The sequence below is a fragment of the Crassostrea angulata genome, chromosome 8 (genome assembly GCF_025612915.1).
Source record: "Crassostrea angulata isolate pt1a10 chromosome 8, ASM2561291v2, whole genome shotgun sequence".
Lineage (NCBI taxonomy): Eukaryota > Metazoa > Mollusca > Bivalvia > Ostreida > Ostreidae > Magallana > Magallana angulata.
Genome location: NC_069118.1, coordinates 39,530,220 through 39,549,420, shown reverse-complemented (window position 1 = coordinate 39,549,420; position 19,201 = coordinate 39,530,220). Strand labels below are relative to the sequence as shown.

At 39.7% G+C, this 19,201-nt stretch overlaps 1 long non-coding RNA gene and 1 pseudogene across 1 annotated transcript in view; one reads left to right on the top strand and one right to left on the bottom strand.

Annotated features, from left to right (window-relative positions):
* The first annotated feature begins 3,468 nt into the window (after positions 1 to 3,468).
* The window catches only part of LOC128160033 (uncharacterized), a 31,147-nt gene continuing 15,414 nt past the window's right edge, over positions 3,469 to 19,201 (top strand). The window contains exons 1-2 of the long non-coding RNA XR_008240227.1: positions 3,469 to 3,914; positions 4,541 to 4,575. This is a non-coding gene — a long non-coding RNA (uncharacterized LOC128160033). The remainder of the gene's footprint in view (positions 3,915 to 4,540; positions 4,576 to 19,201) is intronic.
* On the bottom strand, positions 7,065 to 9,128 carry LOC128160032 (uncharacterized metal-dependent hydrolase YcfH-like; annotated as a pseudogene).

The window sequence follows — 19,201 nt, the reverse complement described above, 5'->3', positions numbered from 1 at the left end:
TATATTTTGATCATTTTTTAAGTAATTATAAAATTAAAAAATTTTGTTGGAACTCTTTATTACGAGGAGATACAAAAAAGATTCTCGAGGAACGTGTCGTCTGACCTTAAGTACATAATAACAGACACATTTATTCAAATTGTCCATGTATTTGATTTGTTAAAGTTAATAAGAAGCAGTCAATTCATTTGATCTCACTGTAATTCCACATTCATTTCAGTACTTGCTGAGAGAGAGAGAGAGAGTCTCATACTCGGATGAGCACAGCGTAGATATAAATCAAAATCCCGGACTTGTGTTTCATGCACAATGATGTATAAGGTATTTATAAGGTTAATGAAAAAGTCAAATTTGACAAATTCTGAGGTGAGTAAAATGATTAGTATTAGAATGAGGGTACTAATGCACTTGGATGTTGACACCTTAGAATTGTTAATACAGTGGGGCCTCAGATATCCGGACGCCAGATAACCGGACGCTTCAGTTTACGGACGATTTTATTTGGGAACAGATTTTTTTATACGTTATTTTCTCTCATTTATCCGGAATTCTGTGTTCCGGATCTGGACGGTCTGTTTTTACCACAAAACATCGTTTTACTACTAATCTTGCTTCATTTAACCGGACAGTAAAATTTCATGATACCATACTCAGTACAAAAGATTTCCCCTGTCAATTAAGTTTCACACCTTTTTTACGTGCAAGACCCTCATGAGTAGCTTGTATAAACACACTGACATCCCAAATCACTTTCAAAAATTGGAAAATTGCGAACAACAGTGTATCACACACATACCACACTGAGACACAAAGAATTTAGCTAGATATGGTTATCATTATTGTCCGGTTAATATTTCATGACAAAATAATAAAATAAAGTTCTTTACATCTAAAAACATTCATATCAACAGACAACTCTAGCATATGTTGCTATATGGTATGAAAGGCAAAAAACCTAGTATCAACACTGGGAGCCATTGTATACAAATACATTATCATTCATGACAACGATAGACACATTTCAGATATCCGGACGCTTCACCTATCCGGACGATTGGACTTGGGAACGAAAGCGTCCGGATAACTGAGGCTCCACTGTACAAGACTGAGCTGAGCAGAAACAGATAGGGCTAGGTGATGTGCTAAATATATAAATGAAATAATTTTTATTTTAAAGTAAATTTATCACTGTTTAAATTTGATAAGTTGTAAACAAGCTCAATTTTGACATATGAATGCCATGTGACCCTATATATTGCTAGTAATTAGCTCACCTGAGCTGAAAGCTCAAGTGAGCTTTTCTGATCACCTTTTGTCCGTCGTCCGTCTGTCCGTCCATCCGTCTGTCCGTCCTTCTTTAAACTTTTTACATTTTGAACTTCTTCTCTAAAACCGCTTATCCAATTTCAACCAAATTTAGCACAAAGCATCCTTATGGGAGGGTGAATATAGATTGCAGAAATAAAAGTCCGATCTATATTCAAAGCTGAGAAAATCTTGAAACTGTAGAAAAAGGGGGGTGCATTTTTGAAAATCTTCTTTTCAAGAACTACTGATTCCAATTCAACGTAGCTTAGCATAAATTATCCTTATGGGAAGGAAAATATAAATTGCAAAAATTAAGGTCTAATTCTGTTTCAAATCTGGGTTATTGCGAAAATAATAATAAAGGAAAGGCGTGTTTCAATCGGGCTCGGCATCCGGTAAATGGGTAGACAAGACTTGGCCTGGGCAAAACAAAAGATTGGCAGTTATTAATCTGCCAATCTCATTAAAATTTCAGGATATTTGATGGACCAGTATATTTGTATTTGCTGTAAATATTGCTGCAAAATAATGCGTATTTGGAATTGACGATTGCTGATTTCGTCTTTATTACTCCTACTGTACATGTGATCCTTGACTGTGTTTGTGTACATTTGTATAAACTGATTTTGAACCTCAAATACCATTGAACCGGTCTTGAGTGAATAAAAGAATTGAAAATCTTAGGCCATTCTTTTTTTCCATTTTAAATGCTGGATAGGAAATACCAAGTTAAAAATCTTAAGCTGAATGTAATAAACTCATGTGGAAAAAATATGACTCAAACCTAGGCGAACTGTGAGCTATGCATCTTGCTTATAATTCTACGATTGACGCTGAAATTTTGGTTGAACATTGGAAATTCTATATGTCGAATTAGAGTATGTTAAATACTTGTACAAACAAAATAAAGAATGATATTCTGTATAAACCTACTCTCTGGGGCCCCCTCTTTATACAATAAATAATGTGAAATCTACATCAATTTTGATAGTTTTTCAGACACGGGTTAATAAAAACGACATCTTTGAAACAGTTTCCATAGTTCTGACACATTTCTGTTGCGGGGATAAAGTAATTATCGCTATTCCTAAGAAAATATTACAGCGGAAAATTATCCTGGTTTGTACTCGAAGTAAATAACAGTCATTTAATTATAATGGAGAAGACAAATAAAATTTTTGAATGTTTTTAATTTGAGGAATTGAGCACATTGAGGTACAATTTTCTTCTTCACATCCGAGGGACCATACGAAACAATATCTTTTGAACGCCATTGTTGCTCAGGTGAGCGATGTGGCCCCATGGGCCTCTTGTTTTTTGATAGTGAACTTTCAGATGTGGCCAAAGACATACATCTTTAAGTAAAATACTTAACTAGCCAGGGGTGTTTAGTTACATTGAGTTATATGGGAAATGAATTGATACTCTTTTCCCTAATAAAGTTGCAAATATGTGACTTTTTTAATTTGATTTTATGACCAAAATTTAAAAGTATTGTGCATATTCATGACTGAGGAAATTCTTGCTTGCGATTGTCTATTATCTGATTGGGGTCAGAGTTTAAGTGATTCTTACCTCACCTGAGCCGAGCTTTTCAGATCAAAATTTGTCCATCGTTGTCATTGTCACTGTTGGTGTTGTTGCTTAAATATTTCACTTTTAATTTTTATCTAATCTTAGAACCACTGAGCCTATTTCAACCAAACTTGGCTTAAAGCATCAAATTTTAAATTTTGTTCAAATGAAGAGCCAGGTCCCTTTTAAAGGGGAGATCATTTAGAATCATCAAAGATTTAAAATCATCAAAAATAGATCATTAAAAATTTGCGGGTTTTTGAAAAAGAAATTATAAAAGATAAACAATTGGCCAAAAAAGCTGTAATTTGTGTGGAAGCATCCCTAGGAAGTGTTTTTTCAGGTTGTTCATATCATGATCTCTGCAGGAAGGGTGGAGTCAGGAATCACAATGGGGGATTGAATTTTTACATATGAATCTATATAGAAAAAAGTCTTTAAAAATCTTTTCGAAAACCAACTGGCAAGACAATTTGTAACTTGTGAGGAAACATCCTTAGGTAGGTTCAAGTTTGTTCAAATCATAATCCTTGGTAGGAAAGGTGGGGTAGGATTGCTGGGGGGGGGGGGGGTGTTGTGTTTGAACTTTAAAAAAAATCTTTTTCTCAAAAACTAATCAACCAGACAAGCTGAATCTTGTGTGGATAACCCTTAGGTAGTGCTGATTCAAGTCTATTTTACTACCTTGTTCAGAAAGTTTGTTTGACTCCATAATTTAAACTGATTTTTAATGGCTGTCGTTACTCAGGTAAGCAATGTGGCCCATGGGCCTCTTGTTACTGAACTCTTTGCAATGTTACATTTGCAAAAATAAACTTCCTAGGTAGTATATGAAAGTGACCAACAGCTATAGCTACATGTGTGGCTCTATGTCCTGTCCCCTTAGGATCTGTTCACTTCCTCATACAACCTTTTGCGGTGTCTGTTGTAGTGGCTCATCTTACATCAAATGGAATGGATCCATGCCAGGATTCACTTTTCCTTCCCATGCTGGTTCCAGTCCAGTAAACTGTCACAGTCTGGGAAATTCTGTGAGTTCTCTCTCAATGCATGATGCTATAATTTAGCTCTTTTTAGTTCACCTTAACTGAAAGCTTTTGTGAGCTTTTCTGAGAACTTTTGTCTAGCGTCCATCTGTACAATTTTGACCTTCTCTGCAGAACCAGATTATCAGAAATCATTTGGACTTTGTAAACAGATCTTCTGCATCACTAATACCCGTAAATACACAAGATGTCAGTAACATATTACACCGAAATTTGCTTATATTAAGATATTGCAAATATTTTATCTTTGAAATGAAATATATTAATTCCACATTTTATAGATTTGGTTACCTTTTCAAAATTTTATTTTAATCTTTTTTTATTTATTATTTTTGAAAGAATTTTTTTTTTAAATCTATGTCGGTGGGTTAGCTTGATTTAAAAAATTGTAAATCAACATGTCTCAATGAAGTGAAAAAAATACAGTCTTCTTATTTTCCTGACAACAAGCAAAAATTTAAATTTGTAACACAAAATGCATAAATAAAATTTTAAAAAATCAAACTCTGAGCTGTAAAACTTTGATTTTAAGAAGTGAACAGCAGATTTTGGTATAAATGCTGAAGGCATTTTGATGATATTATAGTGTTTATCCCTAACCGTTTCTTCAGGTCACTGGTGATGCCGCAGAAAGAAAACACTATGGGTATGTAATATGATCTTTATTAGCAATTACCGCCACATATAGAATAGTAAACGAATAGTACAATTCACAGAGCAATAAAGCATGTCTTGTGTCTTCCAAGACAGGCAAAGGAAGGGCAATGTATATGTCATCTTGCGTGTAAGCAAGTTCAGGCGGTAACCAGGCAATTTGTACCAACTATCACCAGGACCACCACACTCCTCCCCATTTTAAAAGAGGGCATCCCAGCCCGAACAATAGGGCAAACTATAATAAACATACAATATCTAAATCCTAATAGCTTAGGACCTAAAACATACAAAATAAAACATTTTACATGTTTTTTTTTGTCTTTAAAAAATACTAACACAGATTTCACAGTCAACATCACAGTTCACAAACTTCACAGTCAGATTCTAGCATCTAATTTGTCTTGGTCCAACCTCCTGCTTTTCCTGGCCCCTCCGACTTGTCTAGTTCCCCCATTTTCCCCAACACATCAGGTAGTCCACATAGTATTCCCTTAGCACGAAGTCCAAAGATGACATCTACAACGAAGTCCAACGATGACATCCACCAAGAGATTCAACGATGACATTAACTATGAGGTACAATTTTTAACGATGACATCCACCACTCTGTATGACATACATCACTCCGTATCTAGACACCAGACATTTTTCCAAGATGAAGGCACTTTGCAAATTTTTGACATAGTGTCCAAGACTCCGGCACTGCAAGTAAGGTAGGGACTACAATGTACCAGAGTAGCAACAAGTAAGATCCATGTTCCTTAACATTTTTAACCAGCTAATGGGTACATGGACTCCTTGTACATCTTGGTACACTGGATATCTAAACACTCATCTGCAAATGCAGCCCAAGGTACATACAAGCATCTGGTACACTCTACCAATGCTAAGACAAACAAAACAGTACACAGTACCCTGCATCACCGTGGAGTACCTTTCCACATCATAAAACATAACACTCAACTTGAGAAACCTACTATCTCACGGACCAGGTAAAAACTCAGGGCAAACAAATATTTAAGCTTTGTCCTGGCCTTGTCATCAGAAATTCAAACAAACCTGGAATGAGACCAGTCCTTGCCCTCTTCACACAATAACATCAAACTTTGGGATTACCCTGGTTACACAAACAGTAAGTTTTCCTTTTCTGATACTTAAACTTGTTAGTGCCCTTGCTATCTTGCAACTTCACAGACTCACTGGTAACTGCTTGGTGATTTCTAGCTCTACTCCTTGTCCCAATGTAAGGCCCTCAGTCAATAGTTTGACTTGAAGTAGTCTGTGAGACTGCAGTGTATTCTGCCTTTTTCAAAACAGACTTCAATGTCTTGACACTTTTCGGCACTGGTACATGTGTGTTATGCTCTGACTCACTGCTTGACTCTTCATCAATGACCTGCTTCTGATAGTTATAGAGCCACTGAGGTATTTCTGTAGCATCGCATTTCTCAATTTATCATGATGCATGGTCCGAACTTCTCTGCATTACTTTACTATGAACACAGTATCTGACTTGGCCTTTACAATTATACCTGGAGCCTTCTAGATAGACTCCACTTTCTTCCCTGCTAGACTCCACTTTCTTCCCTGCATTGCGGCGCCAATATACAAAATCGCCAACCCTGAATGGACATGTACACAGTCTGATGTCTTGTGCGGTTTTCATAAATTTATGCGCAGACTTCAACTTCTGCTTGGTGGCATCGTGTGCTTTTTGCACGGTCTGCTCTAACTTCTGCACATACATGTTTATCTCACCCTCCTCCCCATTTTGAAAAGACTTCAGAGGGTGCCCGTACATCAAGGTTGCTGGTACATTCACCTCTCTTTCCAGCATAAGTCTATTTGGTGTATACCCTGTGTGACGGTTTATGGCTGACTGCAATGCCACTGCGAGTGGACCAAGATACTTATCCCAAGTTTTAGGTTGACTGTCTTTATAACAGCAAACTGCGTCCATCAAAGTGCAATTATAGCACTCTACTTAATTATTACGCCAGAAGGCCTATAGGAAGTTGTTCTAGACTTGTGGAATCCCAGCATCTCACAAACCTTACAAAAGAGCTCACTCTTAAAGTTACGGCCTTGATCAGTAAAGATCTGGAAGGGATCCCCGAACCTTGAGAAAAAGTCGTTGATAGCTGCCCTCGCAGTTACTTCCAAGGTTTGTGAAGGAATTGGCACACCCTCAACCTACTTAGTAAAGTTGTCTACCATCATGAGAATATACTCATCGCTCTGCTCCATGCTAGGGAAAGTCCAAGAAAGTCTAAATGTACTCTTTATATCGGGCTTCCAGCTTGATAACGATTCATATCTGATCTATTTGGCAATGAAGCTCTCTTGTTTTTCGCACAGAGAGCACATGTCTTTACATACAGCTTTATGTCCTTTACCATTCGCCACCAGTAGAACTGTTGCTGCTGGCGAGTTAACTTGATAACTGCCAACAGCTCTTTCTGCATCGTACAATATCTGCGCTGCTCGGATGATAGCACTGCACTGCCATAGTCTATAGTTCTTTCTTTCCCGTTCTGAATTTGACTCAGCTCTCCTACAACTGTGTAGTCCGAAGCATCAGTGTCTGATACATTGACCATGATTATTAGGTATAGTCAACACAGGGGGTTCTGTCATCAATGCTCTAAAACTCTCAAAAGCACTTTGTTGTTCTGTCTTCCAACGGAAACCACATTTCCTAGTGACTGCATACAGCGGGCAGCAATGCAAGAGAAATGGGGTATAAAACTGTGATGGTAATTAGCAAAACCTAAAAACTTTTCAAGGCCTGGAGGGCCAGTCCCATACTGACTCTATATACTGGTCTCCCATCTCTATTCCACTCTCACTGATGGTTCTGCCAAAAAAGTCAATCTTAGTTTTGAATAGCTCTTACTTCTGAGGCTTAAATTTCAGACCATATTCTCGGAAACGCTTATGGTGTTTCCCACCACTTTGATGGCGAGATAATCGGGGAAACCGATAGGAATGATCAACAACTTACCAGGTAGACATCCAATATTTTGAACAATTACATCTATCTGGAATATTTTCAGGATTTCTCTCTATTTCTCTCTGCGCATGGGCGAATTTATCCGGTGCCTGATGAATTCGCCCCCGCACTTATCATAGTGGGCAAAATCACCACACTCCCCCTGATTTCAAAAACCTGACCCCAGATATTACAAAAGTAATGACATATACATTAATACAATTTAAACCCCTATGATTGACAGTGCTAATGTAATTAACTAAAACATTGTGATTTACCATTACTTATAAAAACAGATATTAACAGTTCATAAATCATGACCAAATAAAAAGTCACTGTCAATCAATCACAGGCAATGGGTGTCCGGAATAGGAGCACGATGATTCAAGGCCCTCTCGTCTCTTCTGACGGTCCATGCTCTCTCTTCCATAGGGATCCCTTCGCTGGAAACAAACTTAAAAGAATGTAAAAATATCCTGGGAGAATACACTGCATATAAAAGGACAGACAATCAGTATCGGTGGCCCAACTGCTTAGCGAAGAAGGTGCGGAAGTTCTTTGCAACCGCCTCTTCAAGGTGTTCCACGGATTTTCCACTTACTGTCGCAACCAATTGGTAGACCTTTCCAATATGTTTCGGCGTCATTGGTCAGCCAACCCCACATGGCAGGTATGGACTGTTGGTCTTCACTAGTATTCGATCCTGTGGAATAGCTCTAACACCTTCCTGTTGGGTATCCAACATGCTATGGACACTTTCGCTCACTCCAAAGTACACCGGCCTCCCGGTATCTACCCAGAGTTTGATCTGCGCTGGGCCCCCTACAAAGCAGTGCAGGTAGATGGGTGCCTGGATAGACACGCCCAACCGATCTAAAAGGGTTATGCAGTCTTGGGTGGGAACTCAACTGCAGCTGTCCTTGTCTGCACCCTTCAGATGCAACACCATATTGGAGGATGGATCAACTCTGCAGAAAATCCTGCAAGGATGAACTTTTGCTGGGGGTGATGTTCTTTGTCAGAGTAGTCCAAGCCTATCTCCCCAACAGCCCAGCCCTTGCTATTGCACAAACTCATGGTGGCCGCGACATCAGCCTTGTTGCTCTATCACCTCCTTTGGGTGGATCCCCTTCACAATCACCAACCCACTCTCTAACCTCATTGGGATGCGGGCCTCCTTCATACCATAAACCAAGCACCCTCTGGAAATGGTGACTGACACTTAGGAGGGTCGGCTGTCTAGGGCTGTGGCATTCATTGCTCCTGTAAATGGAGCTGGCATCCATCCAGGGTGCCAATGACAGTCCACTACCAGGCAACTCATGGGGATCACTAGCAGGGGGATCACTAGTGGGTAGCTCCGCTTTCACTGGCACACGGTGACCCACCTCTTCAGGCTGCTGAATCCCCTTTCAACACAGAGATATTGACTTATCCCGGTAATCAGCCCACTACTTTGGCTGTCAAGTCCCAAAAAGTGTGAGACCCTGTTCACCACCTCCTGCACAGGCCTGGAGAACGTCTAGTCAACTCTCCCAAGTTGTCTCTCAGCCCACGCCCTTAACCTCTTCAGGGAATGTAATACAGGCTCTCTCTGGTGTGTTTGAAAAACCTCAGCAGATATATCCGCTAGGAAAGACACAAACTCCTCAGGATTCTGTGCCCCTCCAGCATGGTCCCTCCTAATGTTGTAAAGCATCGGTGTAGCTCCTGAAAATGTCTCCCTGCAACTGTGTACAGCGCACTTTCTTACTCCCCTTTCCTTTGTGTGTGTTCTTTCCTGACAAGGACGCATGTTAACTTCCTGATCTGAGCCACTGCTTTGGCTCAGATCAATAACAGTCATACTGGCCTCTTGTCCAAGCGGCTCCTGCAGCCCACCAGCATTCTCCTCCTCGAACATACCATCCTCCTCATCAAACACATACAATTGGAATTGCTCCTCCATCGCTGAATCTAAAATTAAAATATATTAGCAAGTAAATTATATCTGAGGACACTTTGAAACCAGTTATATACCTTAAAAGCTCTGGGTGTTTAATAAATGCTAATAAAACTACCAAAAACTTTTATACATTTTTCCTACTGCCCATCTATAAGAGAACACTCAGGGCAAGAGGTATGCTTTCTGCAATTTCAGCAGTCATACCCACACATTCCAGATGAAACCAGTCTCTGCAGGAATCACATTGCACCATTAACCCTTTTGGATTTTGTTTTTACACACATTATGACTTCCGTACCTTTTTCTTTGGCGGTTTTGCAACAATAGTTTCATCATGCTTAGTAATACCCTTTGAATGAGACCTTGTACCCCTGAATGGTCCATCAGGCTGTTTCCTAAGTCTCTCCTCAGGGTCTTTGGCGGAAGCACTATCTGTATTGCTTGATCCGCCAGCACTTACCTCATCATCGTGATCTCATGTAATCTACCAACCACTTTGACAGTTTTCGTGCATCACATTTCTTAAAGTAGCTCGCGGGTTTGCTGACGTCACAATAGGATTCGACGTAAAGAGTTGACCGTCATAGCAAACTTATACATTTTTTTTAAAATGACAAATGATTGTTAGAAACATAAAAGGAAATATGTCAAAAGGCTTAAATGTAGTTTCTACAAACATTTATAATAATCAAGTGCTAAAATTTTATTAATAAAAACGTGACTTACTTTGTCACATTTTGTTCTATAAGATATGTTTATGTGTTGGAACTCCATGAAAAGAGAATTAGCCATTTTTCTCCTCTTCACATTACATTATATGTTATCGACTGCACATTGCATTTGTGCAGTCGATAATAATATGTAATTAGTATTTACATGTTCAAATTTGTGTTAATCAGCTAGTCTTGTCAATAAACGCATTATCATTTTTGGGTTCTCAGACGTAAGAAAATGATGATGTTGGGCTAGCGTCATAATGAAAATATAAGGTTTTGTGAAATCTTTTAAATCTTTGAAGTTGTTTTGCAAAAAATTGGCCGAGAACACATATTGATTATTTTTTATCAATTGATTAGAAAATATCTCCTCTGGTATTTTACTAAGTACATCTAATTTCGTCTAAATCGTTTTGATATTTGGAGCATAGTTTTGAAATGCATTTCTCGACAAAGATGTGCATTTTACTACTGTAAAACGAGAAAATATGGCGCACTACAAATTTTAGCACCTTTGGCGCAACTGCCTCTGAGCGCTAAAATTAATAGTGCGCCAAAGGTTTTCCATATGAATTAAATTTCTTCAAGTTGCAAAACAATAACGTCAGTCCATTTTTAAGGCTATATAGAAGTGTTCATTTAAATATCAGATGCTCTCGGTTCTGTTTGTTTAAACAATTACACAGGTAAACGGTATGGGTTATCGGCTATAAGTGCCTAAACATGGATTAATTAATTTAGTTTTAATTGCTTTTTAACATCTCTCATTAGCACCTTCAAAATTAAGCTTCTCCCCATGCCACTTCCATTTAGCCCCTCAAGGTGAAAATGTGATTAAGTGTGGCGATCATTAATGCTGACAATACATGATTGATCATAATTTTTTTGATCTCTGATTAGTGGATATAAAGATAACAAGACAATACCTATTTTTTGTGGGTTTTTTAATGTAAAATTACTGTGAAAAAGATTCTCTCATGGTGATCAAAACTCATGGTAAATGTAGCATTCGATTTCACTTTTAGTTTCGGGACTCTTCTAGTGTTATCCAAGTCGACACGTTAAATTCAAAGTCCGATAACTCAAATTTGTTTACCAACAAAAATTACACATCATCGCCAATAAATGAAGTTTTCATATCTATCTACTGACGATTTACACAAAAGTAAGTGTATTGTTCTCAAAGACAGTTTACCTTGCATGCGAGATAGAAATTAAAGTTGTTGTGTTCACGTGCTTGAGTGAACACAGAACTAAATTTTGGGCGTGATCGTTTATCAAACTACAACATTTTTTGTATTCTTTTTTAAAGAAAAGATGCATGCGCTAAAATATGATTGCCCTATTGTACTGGCACTTGCGTTTGCGCTAAAATACGTACTGTGGAATCATTAGATTTCGTGGTGGCTCAATTTTCGTGGAATTCGTGGGTACCTCTTATCCACGAATTTACATCCTCCACGAATTAATAAATTGAAGTAATAAAGTCATGTTTCCTTTTGTAGATATAAGAGAATACACGAAATTACGTCCCCACGAGTCTGTAAAATTCTAGCAATCCACGAAAATTGACCCCCACGAAAATTAATGATTCCACAGTATGCGCCAAATTTTCTCGTTTTACAGTATATATTTCATTGAAATGGTGTTGCTTAATTTTATCAGCGACAGTGTGTTTAAAACACAATAACATTGTTACCGCGCAGACGAATTTCAAATAAATTTTAGAAATAAAACTCTAAAACCTATAGATCACGTGGACAAATTTTCAGGATATGTTTTCTCACAAGCAGTAAACCCACGAGCTACCTTAAGTTTTTCATGATGCATGATCTTGACCTCCCGACATGACTTCACAGCAAAAACTGTGTCGGACTTTGCTTCAACTATGACACCTGGGCCTATCCACATTGACTCTACCTTCTTTCCTGCGTTCTGGTGCCAGTACACAGCTTCACCTAATTTAAATTGGTGTTCTCTGGCTCTTATATCAAAATCCTGCTTCATTTTTTTGTGTGGCTTTTAACTTATCCCTGGCAGTCTCATGTGACTTTTGCAAATATTCTTGCAAATCACACACATATTTATCTACTTCTCCTTCCTTCCCATTTTGAAAATCATTGGTCGATACAGGATAGTTGCGGGCACTTTGACTTCTCTCCCTAACATCAATTTGTTTGCTGTGTACCCAGTGTGCCTATTGATAGCAGACCTCAAAGCACCTGCTGATTGGCCCAAGTACTGATACCAGCTCTTAGGACAGCCATCAATGTAACACCATAAGGGTGCGGTTGTAACGTTCAACTTGGCCATTCCCTGATTGTCTGTACGGTGTAGTCCGCGTTTTATGGATCCACAAGATCTCGCACATTTTTCGGAATAGCTCGCTCTCAAAGTTCCTTCCCTGATCTGTAAACACTTCATACGGGTACCCAAACCTTGATAAAAATTCATTGATGGCAGCTCTTGCAGTCACTTCCGCTGTCTGTGATGGTAGTGGGACACACTCCACCCACTTTGTAAAGCTTTCCACCATCATGAGTATGTATTCATTTCCGTTCTCTGTGTGAGGTAATGGTCGTAGGAAATCAAGATGAATTTTTCCATTGGACTACCTGCTTGATAACTCTTCAAAGCAGAACAATTTGGTAATGGACCCCACTTTTTTATAACAGACATCACATGTGAGAACATAGTTCTTCATGTCAGCGACCATCTGCCAACTATAAAAACTCGACTTAAAATTCACTTTAGAACGCTGAATACCTTGGTGTCCTGATGAAAGAATGTCATGGCACTAATACATCACTTCTTCACGCATAGTTTTAGGCACAAGAAGTTGCAGGGCATCTTTATCCTCAGCAGATTTATACCAAACTACCCCCCTATCATCTAACATGAAACAAAAATAACATTTCTCTTCAGGACTAGAGGTCATCAACTCACTCTCACTTGGCAAAACCCCAGACTCTAAGTATGCGTGAAGGAAAGTCAATACCTTATCTGCACTCTGCAGCTTAACCATGTCTTCTACAGAATATGAAGACAGAGATATCCCTTCCCCAGCTGCATGATCAGAACCCTCCTCCGGATTCTTGCTGAGCATTGCCTTTCCAAGCTTACTCACCGACTTGTCGTCTCCCAGGCCTCTCACACCCATTTTTGGTACTGGGGCCAGGGCCAATGGATTGGGAAAAATGCAACGTTTTGATAGAAATTGGGAATTTTTTTCCTTGCTTAATGTACAGTCCCCAAAACAAAAACTAGGGTATATTGATAGGATTTTTTAAAGGTTAATTTTTTTAAAAATTATTTTTAAAACTTGGAACATGTGTGTATAATACAATTTTAGAGAAATGCAGAACGTTATATTATAATGTGATAGTTTGCGAGAAACCTCTCAACTGCTTTGACATCTTTTGGCATGGGCCATTCCCGTACTGCCTCTAAATACTGATCTCCCCATCTCTACACCATCTTTGCTTACTGTGCGCCCCAAAAATTCTACTTAAGGGCAAAAAAGCTCACATTTGCGAGGTTTGAACTCTAACCCAAAACTGCGGAAACCCTCAAAAACTTGGCGCAAATTGTCTAAATGCTCTTGTTCAGTTTTGCCCAACACTAGCACATCATCTAAGAATGCAAGAACAATTTTCCAGTTAAGGCGGTGCAGCACTAAATTGATAGCTCTGGCAAATGTTGCAGGGGCATTACATAAACCAAATCTCATCTGCGATATTTCAAAATGTTCAAACTTCGTGATGAAGGCAGTTTTCTTCATATCATCTGGGTGTATCTTCATTTGCCAGTAAGCTGCATTATCATCAAGCTTTGAAAACCATTTGTTTCTTGATAGGGTATTCATACATTCCTCTATTAGTGGCAAAGGAAAACTGTCTTTGATTGTGACCTTGTTCAGTGCACGATAGTCAACGCACCATCTCACGCTTCCGTCCTTTTTACGAACAAGCACTGGAGCAGCGGCCCAGTCTTAGGTAGAGGACTGGATTACTCCTCTCCTTAAAAACTGCAGGTGTGCTGCACATCCGCTGCTTTATGGGGTGCGCATCGCCAGTGTCAATACAATGCTCAATCTCTACAAAATTGCCCAAATCTAAATCACTGACTGCGAAAATATCTGCAAACTTAGTTACAAGACTGACTGCTTCCTGGCGGTCAGAGCGTTTTCCTTCAGATCTCTGATAAGCGAGCTGACATGCTCACAATCCTTTTGCCCTTCTGTTGACACCCGACGCACTGACGCCTCGCTGTTTTTGACTGCACAAGCTGCTGTCACTATACCAACAACACTTCCTGTTTTAACAAAATGACCGCGGTCAGTCATATTTATGACACACAACTTGCCCTTATTCCCAGAATTATTGTAAGTCCTGGAAGCAACAATACCCAATGGAAAGACATTGGCTGGTTCAATGATAAAATCTGACATCTCATTAGCCAAATCATATTCTATCACTTGAGCAGTATGCGATGGAATCTGCACCCGCCGAGATGATACAGCAATTAGCACCAACTTATCCACACCACTAGACATTTCAATCATGCCTGGTACCCCTTTGACTCTCAGAGCTCCTGTCTCACAGGAAATTTGTGCACCATGTGACTTAAGGAAATCAATTCCAAACAACATTTTATCCTGCAATGGACCAACATAAATTGGATGAACAAACCTATATCCACCAACTGTAATCTCAACTTTACCCAAAAATTTAGCACACATACCAGTCACCTCACCCGCAAGTCTTATATTTGACTCCTCAACAATGTGCGGCTTGGGTTGCATAGAGACAAACCTTTTGTGATACTACATGTATTGTAATATCTGCGGCTGTGTCAACTATAACATTCACCTCCATACCCGCAATTCCAACCAACACATGCCATGCCCCTGAACCTTCACCCCGATTACCAGACTGAACATTAGGTAAAACATGTGCAGCACTAACTGAGGGATTTTCTGCAAATGTAACCCAACCCCTCATGGTCTGTGGTGAAACAGAAACATTTGGCTCATTGTGCTCTGTATTTTTGATAGTTGGGATTGGGGGACCTGCATAATTGTTATGTGATCGTTGCAGACAGTTTCGCTTCATGTGACCTGGCTGCTTACAACCATAACAAATTTTTGGCCTTCTATTCCCCTGACGATTCAAACTAGTAACATAGAGATGGCACTGGGCTGTGGTGTTGGCCTGCGTTTTGTTTATCTACAGCATCGCCAGACCTATCTACTAGATGCCCCCTTGACACATACTCAGGTGAACGATTTTCTACAGGTGATACTGACCTTCGGTACCTAACTTCATTTGGGACTGACCTTACAGCCCTTTGGTGATGAGCAATTGCACAACGACTAAACTGGAATGTCTTAACCCTCTTAATAGCCTCCTCTAGGGTATCTGGCGGTCAGTCAATTAATTGCTGATCCGCCTCACAGTCTAAGTATCCTAAAGCAAATCTCATTATCAACTGTTCCTGAAAAATTTCAGGCAAGGTCCCACTCCCAAAAGTCCATTACTCTATCACCCCAGTGGTCTATTGGCTCTTCAGGTTTCTGAGTAATTGAATTCAACTCTAACTGGGAAGCTGACCAAACCTCTCCTCCATGCGAAGTATTACCTCTTGAAAAGTAAGTGTAGTACCCCTGCGGCGCAAAATGTCAAAATACTTCAAAGCCACCCCCTCTAGTGTCAAACTAAGTGCAAACAAACAATATGCATCACACCAGCCATTATATTCTGCAATGGTTGAAAACTTTGAGTAGAATGGACCCCACTCTACATCCCCATTATACTTGACACCCTTTACCTCAGTGGGAATACTCCGACTTATTCCACTTCTACTACCTGGCGGTATAAGACTGGGTAACTGAGACCTATGAATGCTAGACAATATAGGACTAGGGGTCATCCCTGACTGCCATACATTTGACATGACTGGCTGCCTACTCTCAGGTATACCTGTTTTTGGTTGTCCAGACGGAGTTCCCTGATAATTTGACATAAATGCCAAGTTTGTGTTGGACAGGACTGGGTCATTGGCATTTGCATAGGGGCTCCCCCAACTTGACCCCCAACCCCAGGGCTTTGACTGCTACTGACATTAGCTACACTACCCTGGGTTATGACTCCTGATGACATTTCCCTAGACTGGTTGGGTACTATACCTGTGAGTCTTGCGTTAATGCTTCTGTCACCAGGCATTGGCCATGGCATGAAGCTTACATCTGCCTTAGGGACTTCTGCAATGACACGGGGAAAGCTAGGAATTGCCTGCCCCCCTGCGGAAACAGAACTTACCGAGCTCAACACAACCCTTGGACCCCCAGAGAATGTAGCATTCCCCCCATCTGCTGAAGTTGTTTGTACAGCCTTTCCAGGAACCCAAGGACCCCCCTGGCTACTGGAAATTTGTGACTGACTTGGCCCGAAGCTGGCAGCATTACCTTGAATTTCCGGAGATTTATTTCCACTCGACAAACCTGACATTTGAAACATTTCCCTAATCTGTGAACTAACACCCCCGGGGGCATGTTAAGGCTTCCCGATGGATTTTACAGCGATATGTAGAAAGTCACTTGTCTGTACTTCATACGATATGACGTCATAATTAAGTTTGACGTCACTATCTGCATTCCTGTCGATAGTTCTCAGGGAATATGTATCTTAACCTTAAAAGTGAATTATATCAAACCAGTATAATACCGCATGTTTCCTTTACATAGATGCTGCCATTAATGCTAGACGTACAGAAGTTTTTCATATTGAAAACCAGTATCAAATAATCGGCAGTTTTAAAGCTTCGTTTTAAGTAAAAGACTATTTATATTTGGAGACTCCTTGCTACGTGTAAACAACTGAATGAAGAAATTTTAATGCATGAAAAACCAGCTTAGCGCAGGTGAAAGATCAACACAATTTTAGAATAATTTACGTAAAATTGGTAGAGAATATAAGTACCAATGTGGATCGTGCTTGGGAAACCTACGGATTTACCCCAATATTTTCTAAATCGCTTTTGAATAGTAAAAATGTGCATTATTTTGTTGATTTTGTGGAAAGTTTCAACAATATCTTCCATAAACGAAATATCTATTTCTTTCCCAAGCAAGAACTTAAAAGTATATATGACTTAAGAAAAGATTTTTCTTAAAAATATGTATAATTTGATGTCGTTAATCACCTGCGCCGATGTGATTTATATAGATCATTTGCAATATTAGGAATCGCCCGTCACGTGCTTACAGAGTACATATGACGTCACAAAAATGCATCAAATATAAAGTTTAACATCGGTGGCAATAAATGTAACATAGATTTTAAGAAATACTTCCAGTCAAAGTATTTTTGCGATGATTAAAATAATATCATTTTTCAGCCGTATTTTAGCATAGGGACACCTTAACATTGCTGCGCCATACTTGTTCCGTCATACTGGACGTCTCGAGCGACCCAATACCTGTCCTGATAGAATCGACTTCACTCATCAGACATTCGAAGTCTATATCCAAACCATCTACCATACCTTGTAAACTGCCTCTTCTCGAGATCATCCTCCGTTTACTTCTCCCCATGACTCTTGGATCCACCCGTCGTTTGATGTACCCTACCTGTAGATAAAAGCCCATCCCTGACGCTATTCCCTGAGGTACTTAACATGCCATCCTGGTCATTTCCCTCAGACTGAATGTAGCGGCCATTCAGAATTTTCCGGGCCCCCCTACCAACACCTGCTGTTTGCATCTTCTGAGCCATTAATTCATTCAAAGTACACTAAATCAATAAATCATAAATAAAACAAACCAATATTTCAACAAATGAACACTTGGCGGCTTGCTGCAAATACAAAACTATGACATACAAAATATATTTTTCAAAATGGCGCCTACCATGTTGTCTCGGCATGGCATTGAATTTTCAATCTTGCCCACTTACATCAAAATTGACCCTGCTCGCAGCGCTGTTTATCGTGTTTCCCACTGCTAAGATGGCGAGATAATCGGGGAAACCGATAGGAATGATCAACAACTTACCAGGTAGGCGTTAAATATCTTTATATATACTTCTTGAACAATTACATCGATCTCGAATGTTTGCAGTTGATTTATCTTTATATCTCTCTGCACATGGGCGAATTCATGCGATGCCCGATGAATTCACCCCCACACTTATAATAGTAGGAAAAATCACCACATGCTCAAACACCTGTCTCAAATTGTCCAAGTCAGCTTCTGCTCAAGCCCCAAGCACTAAGACATCATCTAGAAATGCAAGTGTTATTGTCCAGTTCAGTCTGTGCAATATCAAATTTATTGCCCTAGCGAAGGTTGCAGGGGCCTTACGAAGACCGAACCCCATCCTGGTAAACTCAAACAGGCCATGTTTGGTGATAAACTCAGTTTTCTTTTTGTCATCTGTGTGTATCTTGATCTACCAGTATGCAGCATTGGCATCCAGCTTGGAGAACCAGCGGTTACCGCCTAGTGTGTCCATACACTCCTCGATAAGAGGCAATGCGTTTGTGTCCTTGACATTGACCTTATTCAATGCCCAGTAGTCGACACACCACCGAACACTCCTATCCTTCTTTCTGACCAGTACCGGTGCAGACGCCCAATCAGAGAATGATGGTTGATTAACGTTGGCTTTGAGCCTTTTTCTAAATGACCTTCCTCCTTCCCCTTGAAAACACCGTGCATACGGCGCATCCACTGTTTAATGGGTCGAGCATCTCCAGTGTCTATGCAATGCTCAATCTTGGTAAAATTCCCAAAATCTAGATAACTCACTGCAAACATATATCAGCATACTTCTTTACCAAGCTTACCGCTCTATCCCTCACCTCCGCTGGTGCATTTATTTGAAGATCTTCTAGGAGTTTGGATATATAGTCATACAGTACCGATCAGACCCAACCTAACAGAAAGTAAACCCCAACTAAA